This window comes from Balaenoptera borealis (genome assembly GCF_965194805.1).
Source record: "Balaenoptera borealis genome assembly, chromosome: 7".
NCBI classification, from domain to species: domain Eukaryota; kingdom Metazoa; phylum Chordata; class Mammalia; order Artiodactyla; family Balaenopteridae; genus Balaenoptera; species Balaenoptera borealis.
Window position 1 is genome coordinate 96,679,184 of NC_138864.1, and position 17,971 is coordinate 96,697,154.

Below are 17,971 nucleotides of genomic sequence, written 5' to 3' on the forward strand. Positions count from 1 at the left end.
TGAAGTCATTTCAAAGTAGAGCTCCCTAGCCTGTTTGGAGGCACAACTAAAGACATTTTTCTTTATCCATTTCAGGATGAGGAGTCACACCCCCAAATTAAAACTTTTTAATGTACCCAACACACAAATAAAAATTACAGTTGATTTTTCAATGAGACCTGATCCATGAGTGGGCAATTTGGTGTGAGATCTGCAAATTGAATCACTTTTTTGTCCTCTTGCTTTCCGTAAAGATAGGCATAAGTTAGGACATAATAGGTGGTTTATAACCAAGACTCAAACTAATAATGTCTTAAACATGTTCACAAATAGGCATTATTAGGCTGCTTTGGCAGCTCTCTTCTGCAAGTTGCTCAGGGACCCAAGTTCCTTTTGTCTTGTTGTTCTTCCATCTTTAGGCTGTTTTCTTCACCCCCATGTCCAAGGTGGCTTGTCACCACATCTACATTCCAAGCAATAGGATGAAAGAAGGGCATGCCCTCCCTTTCAGGATGCAACCTAAAGTTTCACAGATCAATTCTGCTCATGTTCTATTGGCTGGAACTTAGTTATCACAGGCCACATCCAGCTAAAAGAAAGGTGGACAATATGTAGACTTTATTCGGGATGTCCATGTGCCCAGCAAAAAAATTCGGTATTCTATTGCTATGAGAGAGAAATGGCAATTACATGTTGGGGAACAACTAGTAGGCCTAACACAGGAGCACTCACTTGGGAGCAAGAATGAATCTTCCGGCTAACATTTTACTATATATGAGATCAGTGATTTGAATTTTCTGCCTGAATGAACACCAGACAAATGCTTTACCTAAACCTCTCTGACCAAAATTTCATAAAGATTTCTTAATTATTAAATGAGATGATGCATCTTTAAGTCATCTTTATGTACCAGTCATGAAATACTATAATAAAGAAACCAGAAGTCAGAAGTCATTGATTCAGACATGGCTAATAGATATTCAGGGCACTTTCATCTTGGCTAAGCAACAGTTTCTATTTTATTTGTTTATCATTTAAATTTTATTTATTTTTTTATACAGCAGGTTCTTATTAGTTATCTATTTTATACATATGAGTGTATATATGTCAATCCCAATCTCCCAATTCATCCCACCACCACCACCTCCACCCGCCCCCTACTACTTTCCCCCTTTGGTGTCCATACATTTGTTCTCTACATCTGTAAGCAACAGTTTCTAGAGTGCTCTACATGTTTGCTTTTTATATAATTTTAATGCACATAATATCTTTCAGCAGACAATCTCAAGAAGCTTTTATAAACATTAATTAACTGAACTTCACAACACTCTTGAGAACTGAGAATTAATACATCCATTTACATGGCAGGAAGCCAGATGAACATTACGATCAAGCAATATGGAGTTTACGTGGTTTCAGCCTCGTAATGACATCAAATGGGCAGTACTATAACCTTAATGTTAATCTGAAAATTGAGTATTTAGCTACTTCTAGGCTGGCAAGTGATTATTGCCCTATATTCAATTCAAGCAAAGTCACATTACTAAAACAAACACAAAAAGAAACACTTTATTTTGAAAATGCTCCTTCAATTTAAATGACTGATATCTAATTTTCTATCTGTAAATCTAAATATAAAAATAAAATTGGAAAGATTCTCATCAGATAGACTTTTAGCACCAAGCTTGATGCAATTTGTTTCTAGATTAAATTTGAAAAGAACAGCTGCTAAAAAAGCTTATTCAATTCACGTGTCAGGAAAGGATAGCACATATCAGATTTCTCTGAATAAAATAACCAAATTATATATGAATGTATGTTATGTGTACTTCCTCAACCTATCTTTGAGTTATAGTGATGAATAAATAATAAAAATATGGTAAAATACTGTGAATACACTATCCAAAGAGCTAACTTCTCAGTATGACATGAAACATCTTGACAATACTTAAAATCCCAAAATTGTTATTCATTGGAGAAATTAATTATATGCATTTTGTATGTTTGAAGGAATTTTCCAAATACATAAGGAGATATAACCGTGGTCCTTTAAAGACGCAGATAAGGTTAGTTCAGTCACTAAATAAAAGCGTTAACATTACACTTACTTCTTGTAATCTGATCTATGTCTGAAAAAAAAATGAGGTCTAAGCCTCACTTTAATGGAAGCTAAAATATAGAAATAAAGGCCACAGTGTTATTTATTTTTATAGAACTGGACAAGTATCCAGTACAAGATTTACTGATGACAAACAGCATGAAGACTAATAATATATGAACCAATGGCTTTTAGCTCAGACTTTCGTCAGTGATCTTTCCAAAATGCTCCTTAAATAGATTTTTTTTAAACCCTTAGAATAAAGGCAATCCAAAGTTTAGATATAGGACAATATCCTGAAAGATCTTTTGAAGCTGCTCATTTTCCAAATCACAAGAAACTTAAAAAAATTTTTGGAAAATTTCTCCTAGGACATTTATCCTGGCTAGGCTAGAGGGAACTGGGATTCCATTCCACCTGGCTCACCCTTTCCTGTGGACTGACGCGCTCAAAACATTAGAGAGAGTTTTAAGCCAGCTAACTAACGAAAGCCATGTCAAAGCTAATAGTTTAAACTTATGGGTTATTTTATTTGGTTGCAGGGGTGTGGGGGGTACTTTTCCAAAGGAATATCAAATTTAATTTTAATGACTTACCCAAGGAAAAGAATTCTCGTCATCAAAACCTGATAAACATGGAAAGTCTCTGCTAATAATAAAGGTGGAATAGAAAAGATGATAGTAATTTATGATAGAATGGGAAATAGCTTTATCCAGGGATATAACACTTTTTAAGGATACATATACATGTTTTCCAACACACATTAGAAAGTTTTTGTTGGTTTGTTTTTTAATAAAACTATAGACTTTTGTCTACATATGAGTAATACGAAATTCATTTTAACAACAGTTATTGAGAGTCTTCTACTGAGTATAGTAGAAGATATGGAGAAGAGCAAGACATGGGTTCTGCACTCAAGAAGCTTACAATGAAAAAGGAAGATAAGGAGGTATATTTCCAGGGAGAATAAAATAAGTATCGTTAGAGAAGTACAATCAATGTGCTATGAACTTTAAAGGAGAAAAAACTTGAGTTTCTTGGAAGAATCAGGAAAGGTTACTTAAGCAAGGAAATACTTTACATGGGCTTTGATGGATGGGTAAGATATTGGTGCTTGGAGTCTTAGGGTGGACAGTAGTGATGGAAGGATTCCAGGTAACAAAAACAAAGGACATATGAAAGTCTAAAACATACTGAGTAGTATAAAGTAGAATGCAGAGAGCCAAGTAATAGAATATAAATTTGGAAAGATAGGTCAGAGTAAATACTGTTCTTCTTTTCAGCTTGCAATATGTGCATTAAAAGTGTTAGGTACAGGGACTTTCCTGGCGGTCCAGTGGTTAAGACTCTATGCTTCCACTGCAGGGGGCAAGAGTTAGATCCCTGGCCAGGGAACTAAGATCCCACATGTCTCATGGCGCAGCCAGAAAAAAAAGTGTGGGTACAAACTCCTGAGACTGGATTGGATTTTAAGAACTTCTTCCATACACTCTTTATTGCTAAGAGTACTCATTCAATGCTTGTGATAGTGAGCTATGCCATATAATTGTACATTAAATGCTCCAAATGTTTTATTAATTGTGCACTTAAAATGATCATAGCTAAATTAAAACCTCATTTATATTCTTCAATTGAGGACTACATTGGCTCAGTAGCATCTGTGATCTTTTTCTCTTTGAATGTAATGAATATAGAAGAACTTTAGAATCTAAAAATGAACCTTAGAGGTGTGGGTCTCTTCTAACCAACCTTCTCCTGAGATGCTGAATGAGCACCAGTATTAAACAACTTAAGTTTAACTTCCTCTCTGTGCCCCTTCTTTTTTTTTTTTTTTTAAAGGATTTTTTTTTCTTTTTTTTTTCCAAAGGAATTCCTTTATTTTTTTTATTATTTATTTATTTATTTATTTATTTATTTATTTATTTATTTATTTATTTTTGGCTGTGTTGGGTCTTCGTTTCTGTGCAAGGGCTTCCTCTAGTTGTGGCAAGTGGGGGCCACTCTTCATCGCGGTGCGCGGGCCTCTCACTGTCGCGGCCTCTCTTGTTGCGGAGCACAAGCTCCAGACGCGCAGGCTCAGTAGTTGTGGCTCACGGGCCTAGTTGCTCCGCGGCATGTGGGATCTTCCCAGACCAGGGCTCGAACCCGTGTCCCCTGCATTGGCAGGCAGATTCTCAACCACTGCGCCACCAGGGAAGCCCTGTGCCCCTTCTTTTAATAGAATTATTAATTAGTATTGAGATAACCCAATGCAAGTTCAGCTTTTAAAGCCAAATGTGATATAAAAGATTACACATACCCAATTGCTTGTTTTATCCGGGAAATGAAAACACGCAGGTTGTGACTCATCCAAAGTGACCCAGCAAGTTACCCTAGCAAATTTTCAGAGCTAAAGATGAAACAGATAATATTCGGTACAAGAGAGAAAACTTAATAAATTTACCAAAAAAATTTTTTTCTTTCTACTTCTCTTGTCAAAGATCATTTACTAATTTAAGACCTCGACTTATTTAAAATAATTAAGATAAATATGTTTGAGACTGTTTTCCTCACTTACTTTTCTTTGTCCACACTGGCCTCTTTGTTAATCCTCAACGATGCCAAGATGCATGGCATGGTATCTATTTCATATATACATATATACTTTGTATACATATGAAAAAAATTATATGATAAATCCCACAGGTTTAACATCTCAATTCTGGATTCCCAGAAGAGAGAGCAGAGAAAATGAATAGGAGGAGAAAAAAATCAGGTAAAATATTATCAAACTTTTCAAGAACAAGAATGAAGCTAGAAGATAATGGACACTTGTCTTTCAACCTAGACTTCTATATCCAGACAAGCTATCAATCAAGCAATAGGGTAAAAGAAAAACATATCTAGACTTGCAAGGTCTCAAAAAATTCTCGTCACATGCATCCTCTTTTTCCTCCTTTAATTTTTTTTAATTGAGTTAAAATTGGTATTAACATAAGTTTCAAGAGCACAACATTATAACTCAACATCTATATACACTACAAAATGATCACCATCAAAGGTCTAGTTACCATACATCACCATATAATTGACTTGCTTCACCCATTTCACCCACCCCTCAACCCCCTGTCCCTCTGGTAACCACCAATCTGGGGTTACCAATCACATGCCACCATACCACATGCACCAATCACATGCACCCTTTTTCAGGAGGGTACAGGAGGAAGTGTCGCACCAAAAATGAAAGAGTAAACCAAGAAAGAGGAAAACAGAGGACTTGGAAACAGGTGAGAGGTAATGGAAATGCCAGTCATCCCACTGTTGCCCTCTTGGCTCATGCCTAGGATGTGGCCTTGCTTCATCCCTTAGTCTTAACACAAAGAACTGCTTCTTAATTTTTACCTTTGTCTTTCCCCTTTCAACCTTAATTCAGATACTCTGGCTATATTACCATGGCCATCACAGGTAAATAAGTAAATCTTTTATTTGAGCTATCTGACCTGCAGCACCTTATGCTGTGCCCAAATCCTCATGAGGACTTCTGTTGAAGTTACTTCACCCCAGTGACCAAGTCCCACACAAGCCCCATGGGACTTGAATCATATAACCATGAAAGACTTTTCAGCAATTGTGTATCAGCACCTTTTCAGAAGGATTGTGCTGTCCTTCAAAAGCCAAGCCCTCGCTACATGTTTTAGAATGTTGCCCAAATTAGGGATCCTTCCTAGGTCAGGTTTCATTTCACTTCTTTTCATTATAATGAGAAAGTAATTTCAGGACCCCAAGAGACAAACACAGATTGATGGAGTCTTGCCTGCCTGAGCAGTACAGGAACCCTAGCAGTCATGGCTTACTTAGTCTTAGGGTGGCAAGAGGGCTTCTCCCCACACCACAGCCAGGGGTCATGGGCATAATCACAAGTGCATCAAAGGGACAGGTGTACTCTGAGTCCTGGGTGACATCCAGGCACAACTCTCCTTCCCCAGGCCCACGAGACTGTACCCTCTAGTCACACAGTCTACCTCATTTGTGATAAGTTTAATGGACACATCCAATTCCCAACATTTTTGCCTCCTCAGCACTAAGTAGTGGATACCTTGTGAGTATCTGATAGAAAACAGCTAGCAAGCATGTTATCTGGACAAAAAAAATTGTCCAAGAATTTTGCACATATTGCATGACTCCCCCTTTGTGCAGTACGTATACTAACTACGTCTTTTGGGGAGGAGACACCCATCTCAGTGTGACTTCCTTAAGAATAATCAACATTGGCACCATTTGCTAACCCCATTTGTTTCCCAAGAGAAGGGAAAGATTATTAATTAACAAATCCTATTCGTTTCCCAAGAGAAGGGAAAGGCATGGGTCAAGGGTCATGAGACCCATAAAGCAGATTGCATATGAAGGCTCTGCCCCCAGAGCACAGTCTCCAATGTCTGCCATGCCTGCAGAGTAGCCTGCAGAGGACACAGTCCAATTTCCAGTTGCTTATGCATTTTTAAAACCTTGTAAATACAGAGATACCAAGGATTTTAGGCAAATGTATCAAAAGGGTGTTATTTCTGGTGTCTTGCCTAACCAAGCAAATGCAAAGCCAGGTTATGTTGTATTTGCAGCAAGGCAGCCCCTTCTGAATGTACAGCAGTCTAAGAGATGTAAAACCTCCTACCTCCCCCTGGCCCCACTGACAGCTTTTCTCATTTTATTTGCGTTACTGCTTTCTGATCCATAAAGGAGAAGATAGGAAAAAATCACATAAATTAATATACCATGCAGTTATGCTGTCAACAAAAAAGATGAGTTGTAATACAGTGTGAGATATGCTAAATTAGGAGTATGAAGTGCCCCTGGAAAACAGATGAAGCAACCTGTCAGCCTGCCCAGGGTGTGGGACAAGGTGGAGTGGGAGAGGGCCAATCAAGGAAGCCTTCCAACATTAGGTTTGGACCTTGAAGGATGAGTCAAAGTTTGCCATGCAAATAAAATAAGGAAGGCCATTTCCACCAGAGGAATAAATAATGCCAATACCACTGCCTTTGCTGACAAGGCTGTTGACACTGCCTCCTTCGCCAGTCTCTTCTTGCAATAGAAGATACCCATGTTCTCCTTTGCTGGCTTTGGAGAAAGGCAAAAAAAGCAGGGGAAAAAAAAAAAAGTACTCACCAGGGCACACACCTTTCTAGATCAATTCTCATTTCCCATAACTGACAACAAAGTCAATACCTCTTCGTTATCATCCTTGGAGTTAAACTCCACCCTCTTCCCAGGGCAGGAGTGGTCTAAGAAGAGCAACCCAAATGCTTATTCCAGAGTTTTGGACAGCCCCTTCCTCTCATTCCTGTTCTTGAGCTGCTCATGACAGGATCCTCATTGATCCAATAGCATCAGGACCTCTGTTCCACAGCTGTTCTTCCAACAAGAACATACATGTCACACACTTCACCCCAAAAATGGCTCCACTTGCCAGCAGGAAGAAAACCTCTTTTCCTGCCACAGTCTGCCTTGGTCCTCCCTCCCTGTCTCCAAGGTACCTGAGATCTTCATGCCTGGCTCTCTTTGGCCCAGACAGTTTTAGAGCACTAGATTGTATTAAAATGTTCACATACAAATAATAATGATGATGATTTCTTTTAAAAGCAAAAGAACGAAATGCTGAATTTTCTTGAAATTCCTCTAGTTATCCTGACAATTTCTCCTATTTAGACATAGTAAGATCATCATTCTGCACCAGTGATCACTATCGAGAAGTCAGGAAAAAAACAAACTCTCAAAATCAAAACAACTTCAAACGATAAAAGTTTCAGGTATTAAATGTAGTGTTTTTTTCAAGGAGTTCTGTTTCAAAATACACTTTGGTTGCAGCTTTAAAAAGATTCAGTCTGGGAAGCAGAACCACTATGAGTGATATGGAAGAAGGAATTTATAATAGGAATTAGTACTTACACGATTGTGGGAAGAGCTGGGAAGATAAAGATCCAAAAAATGTAGTTGAAGGAGCAGAAAAAAAGTCACGAACGTGTCAGAACTTGAAGGGAGCCAGTACGTCCTGCTCTTGGGATGAGACCACGAAGGCTATGGAAGGTTGCTGGCCCTTCATAGCTGCCACCTCTCTGAGTTGTCAGCCAAGCGTCCGGTGGAGGCCTGAGGTCACTTTTGATGGGCAAGGCCAGCATCAAGAAGGAGGGAAGAGCAAGAACAAACTGGCACCCAGCAGCACCCCTGGGTCTGACGATAACCTTCAGAGTATAATGACCGCTGCTTCTCTTCCGCGTCCCAGAACTCACACAGTTTTTACCTTTAGGCCAACTCCAATCTGGAATTACATGGAGAAGGAGAGTCTGAGAAACGTAGTTCCCAGAATAACCAAGTAGACAATACTACAATCTGGCACATTGGTATTTTGACTTAACTACCAGACCTCCAACAACTCATTGTGCAGGGACATTCAAACACTCAAACTCAACAAGTCCAAAATGAAAGTGTCATCATGTCCCAGACTTTCATTAAATAACAAAAAATAAACAAATAAAAAGCAACCTTTCTGAATATCGCTCAATTTCTATTATTTCTAAGTGGTCCTGTATGTCCCACACCCAAGGCATCTATCAAACCTTCCTCTCTGTCCTGCACCCAAGAGTCTCTGCCTTACATCAAACTTACATCATTGCTCCCCTGCGTTAAAGAAATAGTTTTCCCTCTTGCCACCCTGCCTTCAACTCACCATGCTCCAAACCCTCCATTAAGCCATAGTGACCTGTCTAAAATGTAAAATTCTAATTATTTTACTTAAAATATTTTAGTGGCTCCTTATCACCTACCATACAGATTTTCTTTCTTGGTGTGGTATATAAGACGCCTCATATTCTGATCCTCACCTACTTATTTAGCCTCGTTTCCTGCCCTTGTCCCAAACACACTGTGCTCCCAACTATTCTGAACTTCTTGCAGAATGCTGAATACATAATTATTTTAAGCCTGTGTGCCTGCTCCCTCTGCTAAGAATTCATTTCCTCACCTCCATCACCCGGTAAATACAGTCACCTGGCAAACTCCTGCTCATCCTTTCACATGTGGCTCAGATGTGGCCTCCCTTGCAGTGTCTTCCATGTTTCCTCACCTCCCCCTGATCCCCACAGCTGGTCCATAACACTCTCCGAACAGTATTTAGCACTTGCCACATTGTATCAGGTCTGCTAATTTACATGCCGGTTTTCTGTGCTAGACTATGAGCCCCTCCGTGTTAAGGACCACATCTCATTCATCTTTGTAGCCCCAGACACTAACACTTCCCTGGCACATGGCAGGGGCTCAATAAACATTTGGTTAGGAATTTAGTTGATGGATTACAAAACCTGACATGTTTAAATATTTTATTCCATATTTATAACTGCTTGCATACAAATTATGATTCCCATAAAATATAGGTTTATATTTATAAAGAACTAGTTAATTTGGAAGTAATCCAGTATATGTGGATGGCCAAATATTGAAATTCAGTCTAAATCTTGAAACAGCCCTAAATCATATGACCTCACTGACCAGATTAATAAGATCTCAATTTCTAAATCTCAATTTCACTGGTGCTGTTTAAACAGCCTCTTGACCTGCCATCGGAATATAGAACAACAAAGGAAACATCTGGTTTTTCTTAACTTTGGGGTGACAAATCCATTTGTTAACAGTAGCAATGGGAGAGCCGACAGTACTTGATAACAGCTCTAACATGGGGAGCTCGGGCCAAAACAGATGGCCCAGACACTTCACGGAAAGCTTTAAAAGATGTCTTTTCTAATTCAGGTTACACACTCCTTGAAAGTTCCTTCAACACAAGCAGAATGTTTGCAGATGATTTTATTAGTTCTGACTGTTCTGTCTAGAGGTTAGCTTGCAATTGCCTTTTGGGGGCAGTTTGGTTGGATTTTGTTTTTCAAAGTAAGTAAAGGCATGAATGTTTATAATAGACCAAAAAACTGGAAGTCTGAAGCAGTTTGCATCACCACTGACTTTCTGAACATGACCTCTGACTGGTCATCATTTGCCTGTGCTCTCATTTTTTTAATTCTTTGTTGGCAAACCAAGGTTAATCCAGAGTTAGTGCCTTTCCTTCCACGTACATACACTAATAGTAATTATGCTTAGACTCTGAGGTTGTTAAACAAAAGGTAAAAATCTGGCCAATGCAAAAGTGTTGGAACCATCTTTGTTATACATCATAATACATTAGTTATGTGTAATAGTTACAGTGACTCTAATTAAACCTTTCAAACATTCTATCATTTTTCAATGTCACTAAAACCTAGATATTCCCGCTTAAACTGTTAAATATTGTAGCCTTCTCTAAATCACCAAATTTACTTTTGGATTCACTAAATATACTATCCCTGAGTCATTAAATCAGTCAGTCATTGGAATAGAAAAAAGAATTTCATCATATTTGAACAAGGCAGTAGTTAATAAGAACCACACACTGGAGTACTTTCTTTCTAATATAATGTCCCCTTATATACAATACAATTAGTAAATTGTTTGCTATATTCGCTCCAAACTTACAGGCTTCAGTAAAATTTTAGTTGATAGTTAATTTTTTAAAATCATTTTCATCAGACTTTGAAACTGTTTTTATAGCTGAAGAAACCGATCCACAAGGGTTAAGTGCCAAAGCCCTCATCAAGTTAATGGTAGAACCTAGAATTGCAGTAATTACACAAACACACATATTCACATACACACATACTCACATACACATTTGTAAAGGGCTATTCATAAAGAAAAGTTGATCACTGAAGGAAACACTTTCTTTAGTGCATTATTTCACAAGATGGGTTAATCCATTTGTATTAGTGCCAAACCATTTAGATTAACAGATGAAATGGATAAGATAGTTGGGAAATAATGCTGTACTATGCTGTATAAAAATGAAAGATTTTTTTCCTGTTTTCTTTCCCAAAATGCTTTTACCAATTTACCACAAGGTAAAAAACAGAAAAGAAGAGGAGAGGAGAGGAGAAGAGAGGCGAGGAGAGAAAAAGAGAAAGAAAAAAAAATTAATAGTTTCAGGGAGGAAAGTATTGATAGAAAGGGGGCAGACTTCTGGGACTTTCTGAAAGTTTTGGTCTTTATTTCTCATCTTCTAAAAAGACAAGAGACTCTCCAAAAGACCCTCTCTTAGGACTCCTGGCTCTCTGTCATCTGGTGCTTCCCTTTCTCTCCCACATTCTCCAGGTCCCCAAAGGAGAGCTCAGGAGTTGTGAAAACAGAGACATTGGAGAGACGGCATTCCTGTTTGTTTTCACACTGGGAGGTCTTGGTCCTATGCACCCATAGCCCACCACGTAGGCCATCCAGACTGCCTAGGACCCATGCTCCAACCTGTGTAGTGTTTCATAGACCGACAACGTAGGTGGTGTCAGCACCTTTATTCTGCATGGCAACATCCAGTCCCCGAGGGTCAAGCAGAGGGGTGGCCGTGTCTTAGGTTGTGGCTGACTTTGTGGACGGAAAAGAAGGGAAAATTAAAGGAAGCCTTAAGTTATCCTGCCCCACGTTAAGAGCTGCATCATTCACCACAGGACCATGGACAGTTTATAATGGCTGCAAGGGGAAGTGCAGAGTTCTAGAAAGAGACAGACTTAGGCCTGTTGTGTGACCCTGGATAAGTTACATGATCTCTCTGAGCTTCATTTCCCTGGATGTAAACTGAGAAGGATAATACCCATCCTGGAGTTTTTTGTTATGAGGACCTAAGTAGAACTCAAACACATGACTGGGGGCTTCCCTGGTGGCTCAGTGGTTGAGAATCTGCCTGCCAATGCAGGGGACATGGGTTCGAGCCCTGGTCTGGGAAGATCCCACATGCCGCGGAGCAAATGGGCCCGTGAGCCACAATTACTGAGCCTGCACGTTTGGAGCCTGTGCTCCGCAACAAGAGAGGCCACGATAGAGGCCCGTGCACCGCGATGAAGAGTGGCCCCCACTTGCCGCAACTAGAGAAAGCCCTCGCACAGAAACGAAGACCCAACACAGCCATAAAATAAAAATAAATAAATAAAAATAAATTAAAAAAAAAAAAAAAAAACACACATGACTGATACATAGTAGACATTTAATAAATGAGAGCGAAGTATGTTATACCTTTGCCTGATTTGGGGAAAGAGGCAACAAGACGGATGTGAAAATGAACCAAATCACTAACAAAATTGCAGCACCCTGTTGGAGATGGTAATTTATTTTCAATTTCTCTGCCTCCAGTCTCCTAGACCTTCTGATTAAAATCGTGATACTTGTAACTTCAAGAGCCTAGCAGTCTTATACTTGTCCTCAATATTGAATATGCTTACTTATATTTTTAGATAACTTAACATTGCATGTTTTATTTTTAGACAGCCCAGCCACAAACAAATGACCATTATAAATCAACATAAAAGCAGTTCATACTGAAAGTGCCCTCTTCTAACCCTTTGTAGCTGGTATTTCCATTCTTTAAGGCAAGGTTTCCCAAAGTATGTTACCTATTGAACTAATTTTATAGAAAATTGCTACTGAAGATGTTAAGAGGAAAAAAAGCATGTTTTTGTTTGTTCTGTTGTTGTTTTTCCATGTGACTTTCCAGAATCTTCAATATTCTAACGTGCATGATGTATCTCTAAAAAGGTAAGAGGAGTCCTATATCCCCGAACTGTATTTGCCAACAGAGATGATCTGAGGAACTATCACCTGAATTCTTCTTGTCGTTTTGGAGACACATTTTCCATAGGCACAATAATAGGGGCATTGGGGTCGGTGAAGGGAGGAGAGCAGAGAGAATCCAAGAATAAATAAGAGAGGGGACACAAATTCCAATGCCTAATAAAGTGACATCAAGATCAGAGGTAGGCTGGATGCATTACAAGAGAAGATGGGAGGACAATGGCAAACCACTGGGAGGACAACGGCAAACTGCAGAACATGTCCTCTGTCTACACAACTCAAACTTTTAAAACACATTCTACGGGCCTGTGCATGTCTGTGGGCCCTGCCTTCCACAGGTTGCCAGCAAGAAGCCGCTGTTCTAAGAAGATTGCTTTCATTTTTGTTTCAAAAACAGTGCCATGTGAATGAACTTAAAGAGTGCCATCAAAGATCCGAATTGTTATCTGTTGAAGGGAGAGCAGAAAGGATGTGGCATGTTTAGAGCAGGTTTAGAGCAGCTGTTCCTCTACCCTCTTGACCATGGCTACCATTAGGCCCACCTCAGGGTTAAGAGATGGGATCCTCCTTATAGTTTAGCACTATGTGTTATTCACAAATACATGGAAAATAATAACTCATGCCTTTGAGCACTTATATTTTACCAGACACTATTTCATGTCCTTCACTTATAGCTTCTCATTTCATCCTCACAATAACACTATTATTTTCCCCATTTTACAGATATGGCACAGAGACTTTAAGCCACTGACCTACAGTTACATAGCTAGCAAGCAGCAGAACTGGGATTGAAATCCAGGCTGTCTGGTTCTAAAACCCACACTCTTAACTACTGTGCTAGACTTAGTGTTGGAGATGTCTTGCTTCCCATCTGAGAGGTATATCAGCTTTGAAGGCTTCTGGCTGCAGGTGACAGAAACCCTGCCTAACAGTGTCTGGAATGAGTACTTTTTCCACAAAACAAGAAATCTGGAAGCAGGTGTCTACTGGCATTGGTGCTACAGCTCAGCAGTGTCAGAGCCAACTTCTCTCCTCATGGTCACAAGATAGCTAGCTCTCTGCCGGATATTCTACATAAAATCAAGAAAGCAAGAAGTGGGAAGGAGTGGCACAAGTTCATTACATCCCTTTAATCAGAAAACAGACTTCAGCTTAATCTCACTGCCAGAGTGACATTACATGGCCATGTCTGACTGCAAAGGAGTCTGGGAAAGCAAGTATTTCTCCTTTCCAGCCCTAAGAGTGGAGGGGAGCAAGGGAATATCTAGTTAGGAACAGGTGCTGGCCTCGCCAGCCAAGAGCGTCAGCCACAAGGGTTTGGTTTGGTTCGGAAAATACCAACAGAACTTCATCATACAGTGTGTCACCCATGCCATGGACCCAAGGAAAGTTAAACAGCAACAATTAGAGTTTGCCACAAAACCAAAATGGAATTGTAGAATTCCTATTGCTTTTTTAAAGTATCTGCTTCTATCCAAAACCAAATATGTGAAATTATACTTCTAACCCTTTTCCTGAAAGGGAAACCTATCAAGTAGTGTGTAAAAACTATTTGATTTTCACACACTCAGATACTTTTTAGTGACGTTATTCTTAGTTACGTTATTTTTATTAAATGTTTTCTCCTTCTTTATGGTTAACAAACCAAAAAGACAATTTTTAATCCAGTTTCAAAACTGGATTGAAATTTGTCAGTAACTAGAAAGTAGGAAACTTCAGGGCTGAAAATATAGAATAGGTTATGTGGATTTATAAGCTATTTTATTTTCCAGTTTGCATTGGCTTTGCTGGGTCTTCCTACCACTTTAATTGTAATTTTTTTCTTTTATATTTTTATCATAGCACACAAACTCAGAAAACCTGTTACGGCAACTACATAATGCAATCTAAAAATCCAGTTAACATATTGCTATGGAAACCAGGAAACAGAAAAATAGAAACAGTACTCTAATCATTCATTTGGACAGCTATGGCTAGTTGTGTGTGTGTGTGTGTGTGTGTGTGTGTGTGTGTGTGTGTCTGAACTCATTAGTTTATTCACCTTTTATTTAAAGTTGGTCCTGAACCCAAATATATAACTGATCTGTCCATAAATAGGACCAGTGCCCTTCAACCAGTAAATTTGCATTTTAATGTGAAGTAGTCCTTGTTAAATTGTGTCACGTGATATGAGGAACTCTTCAGTAGGACTGGGTTGTTTATGTAACCTTGCCAGCCTGTAGCCTCTTGGCACAGTGTGAAGAACACCTGGCTGGGATTTGAGAGCTGGGTTCTAATCACTCCTCTTTTACTAACCAGTTGTGTAACTCTCTTAGGAACTCTTAGGCACTCAGTTTCCTCATCTGCAAACGGTTCCATGCAGGGCTCTAGTATTATGTAACGAGAACTTTCTTTTTCCACAAAACTGGGGACTCAGGGCCTCCCTGGTGGCGCAGTGGTTGAGAGTCTGCCTGCCAGTGCAGGGGACACGGGTTCGAACCCCGGTCTGGGAAGATCCCACATGCCGCGGAGCGACTAGGCCCATGAGCCACAACCATTGAGCCTGCGCGTCTGGAGCCTGTGCTCCGCAACAAGAGAGGCCGCGATAGTGAGAGGCCCGCGCACCGCGATGAAGAGTGGCCCCCGCTCGCCGCAACTAGAGAAAGCCCTCGCACAGAAACGAAGACCCAACACAGCCCAAAATAAATAAATAAATAAATAAAAATTAAAAAACAAAACAAAACTGGGGACTCATGAGGTAATCACTTTTGAGGGTTGATAGTGCTCTGTGTAGTTCATGGTAGATAAGAAGCTCTCCGGAAAACGTTAAGTATCCTAACTATATTTTCTATTTTTCATTCTGTGGTCATTCCCGGACCCACACAGTAAATGTTGTTTCGCCCCTTGACTCTCACTAACAGCCGCCATTATCTGACCAGCCCTCGAGAGAGTAGGAAAGGAGAGCTGCTAAGTCCTCACAGGAGAGGCTCTTCCGAGGAGCTTGTTACCTGCGAGTGTTTTATTTCCTCTTGAAGGTTAATGCCAATTTTTATACTCAGACACGTGAGATATTAAAAGCTACCCTAACACAAATTAATCCACCAAACCCCCAACCTTTTTTAATATCATAAGATTTCAACATTCAAGAATTAAACTTTTGTGCAGTTGTGCTTCCTCACTGCTGTTTGTTATTTAATCAGCCTGTTTCCTGCTATGAACGGGGTGGGGGGTGGCGGGGGGGGGGAACAGTTAAAGCAGCAAGTTTCCTCAGGGTTAAACTGTGTTGTTTCTCCTTCCAGAAATCTGGGTTATTACAGTCGGGGATAATCGCTGCATAACGAAATCATTGGGACAATTCGTCCATCCACTCCTACCTCCGTCCCTGACAATGAATTCCTTGTTTGTGTGGTGCCCAAATCTCTGCGTCCCCGCGTCAGCGCCCGGCGGCTAACAGAGACGAGGCGCGGGAGACGGTCCTCACAGCAGAGCCTCGAGCTTTTCGCGCCGGCAGCGCGCGGGGGGTGGGGGAGGGGCGCCGTGTGCGCGCCTAGTGCTCTCGGTGCGCCAGGGCCGCTGGCTGCACGGGCACCAGGAGGGGGAGACTCAGTCCCGCTTATCTCCCGCTGTGCTAAGTTCAAACTGCCCGAGCTGGTGGGGAGGAGAGTGCGTGCGGCCAGGGCGAGAAAACTTCTACTCCACCTAGAAAGTTTCACCTTGTGGGCGGGGGGAGGGGCGGAGGAAACGCGACCCCCGCGGGGCCCGGCGCGGCGCGCGGGCGGCAGGAAGGGCGGGGGCCGATTTCCCCCTCAGGGTGTTGTTGCTAGTCCCCACCTCAGCGGTCCTTGGACCCGTGGACGAGGTGGACGGACAGCGCACGAGACAGACGGACACGTGCAGGGTCGGGTGGACGAGAGCACGAGTCGGGTCTCCTGGCCGTTCCTCCCGGCTGGACGCGCCCGGGCCGCCGCGGGCCGCGCGCGCCGATGCCCGGCTGAGTCACGGCCCGGGCAGCGCGCGGGTGGGAAGGGGCGGAGGGAGCGCGGCCGGCGCGAGGACGGGGCGTTCGGCTGGGCCCGGCCACAGGTGACCCGGAGGCTCTCGCCGCCCGCGGCGCCCAGAGCGCTTTGTGACCAGATGCGAAGCCCAGCGGAGGGCGCGAGCCAGATGCGGGGCGACAGCTGACTTGCTGCGAGGAGGCAGGGAGGCGCGGAGCGCGCGGGTGGTCCCTACGCGGTTGATCCCTGCGTGGTTGACGTCTCCTCCGCCGGCTCCTGGGCGCCGCAAGGTAAAAACTACAGCCCCTTTCGTATCCTGCACCCTATCTTTCGCCCCTGCCCTTCTGCTCTTTGTTCCCCTAAGAGACCTGACTGCTGTTCCAGAGGGCAAGACCCGGGAGGTGGGCGAGAGTTTAGGGGCTTCAGAAACTGAAGAGCTGTGGCCCCAGGGGCGAGGTCGAAACTAGAATGGGGCTTTTCGTTTTAGGGGGTTGCTTCTGACAGCCACCTGTGTGACTCAGGAGAGGGGCGCTGGGGTGGGCGATGGTGTATGACTGTTATGGCCCAGCAAGTTTCAAGGCTGTGATCTGAGTCAGCCTTTACAAAAGTGATCCGGTCACCCTGACGGAGGGTGATGTGGCCAGCAAGGTTCGAGCCAGCAGTTTCCTTGTTCCCATCCTTGCTTTATATCTGTATTACGTGAGGCCCCTTGCAAGGGGCAGGTGTTTCTGTGAGGGTCTGAATTCTTAATTTCTGGCAAATACACAGCGCTTGTTGTGACCTATCGTTTTCAATCTTACCTTATCTCTCTGCTGGGGCTCTGTGGAGGACATCTGTCTTATTAGGTGAAACAGATTATAACCAGAGGTCGGACAATCAGGCTACGACTGTTACTGACCCAATAATTAAAGCATGAACGAAAGAATTTTCACAGACTATCTACAATGCAGAATTTACTCCAAAGTACGGGTTCCCATTTCATACCTTTTATGTTTTAAAAGAGCCATTTACTAATTTGGCAGTTGGAGAGAGTTCCTGTGGCTCATGCATGAATAGTTCTGCCCAGTGTGTTTTACCTTATCACAGTTTTATGTTCAAAGGAGCCCTGGGGCAGAATGAAATATTGTCAACTCTCTTAGGCAAAATAATCAGGATACTTTAATTGCCAAGTTAAGACGGTCGGTGAATATGAGAGGATTGTAAAAACTGACGTTGGAGAGAATATAGACTATCTGGACCCTCTCCTGAATTTTAA

At 41.7% G+C, this 17,971-nt stretch overlaps 2 protein-coding genes across 6 annotated transcripts in view; one reads left to right on the forward strand and one right to left on the reverse strand.

The window, feature by feature from the left end:
* The window catches only part of TFEC (transcription factor EC), a 686,635-nt gene extending 669,947 nt beyond the window's left edge, over nt 1–16,688 (reverse strand). For 2 of the 4 annotated variants that reach the window (XM_082400100.1, XM_082400102.1), the window contains exon 1: nt 8,000–14,736. The gene's annotated coding sequence lies outside the window, so the exon portion shown is untranslated. Of the gene's footprint in view, nt 1–7,999; nt 14,737–16,095; nt 16,187–16,552 lie in introns of those variants that run through there. The other 2 variants (XM_082400103.1, XM_082400101.1) reach the window with 2 other exon arrangements.
* A 72-nt stretch (nt 16,689–16,760) lies between these two features.
* MET (MET proto-oncogene, receptor tyrosine kinase) overlaps nt 16,761–17,971 on the forward strand; it is a 126,032-nt gene continuing 124,821 nt past the window's right edge. Inside the window, exon 1 of one of the 2 annotated variants that reach the window (XM_082399977.1) lies at nt 16,761–17,006. The gene's annotated coding sequence lies outside the window, so the exon portion shown is untranslated. The remainder of the gene's footprint in view (nt 17,007–17,971) is intronic. The other variant, XM_082399976.1, reaches the window with a different exon arrangement.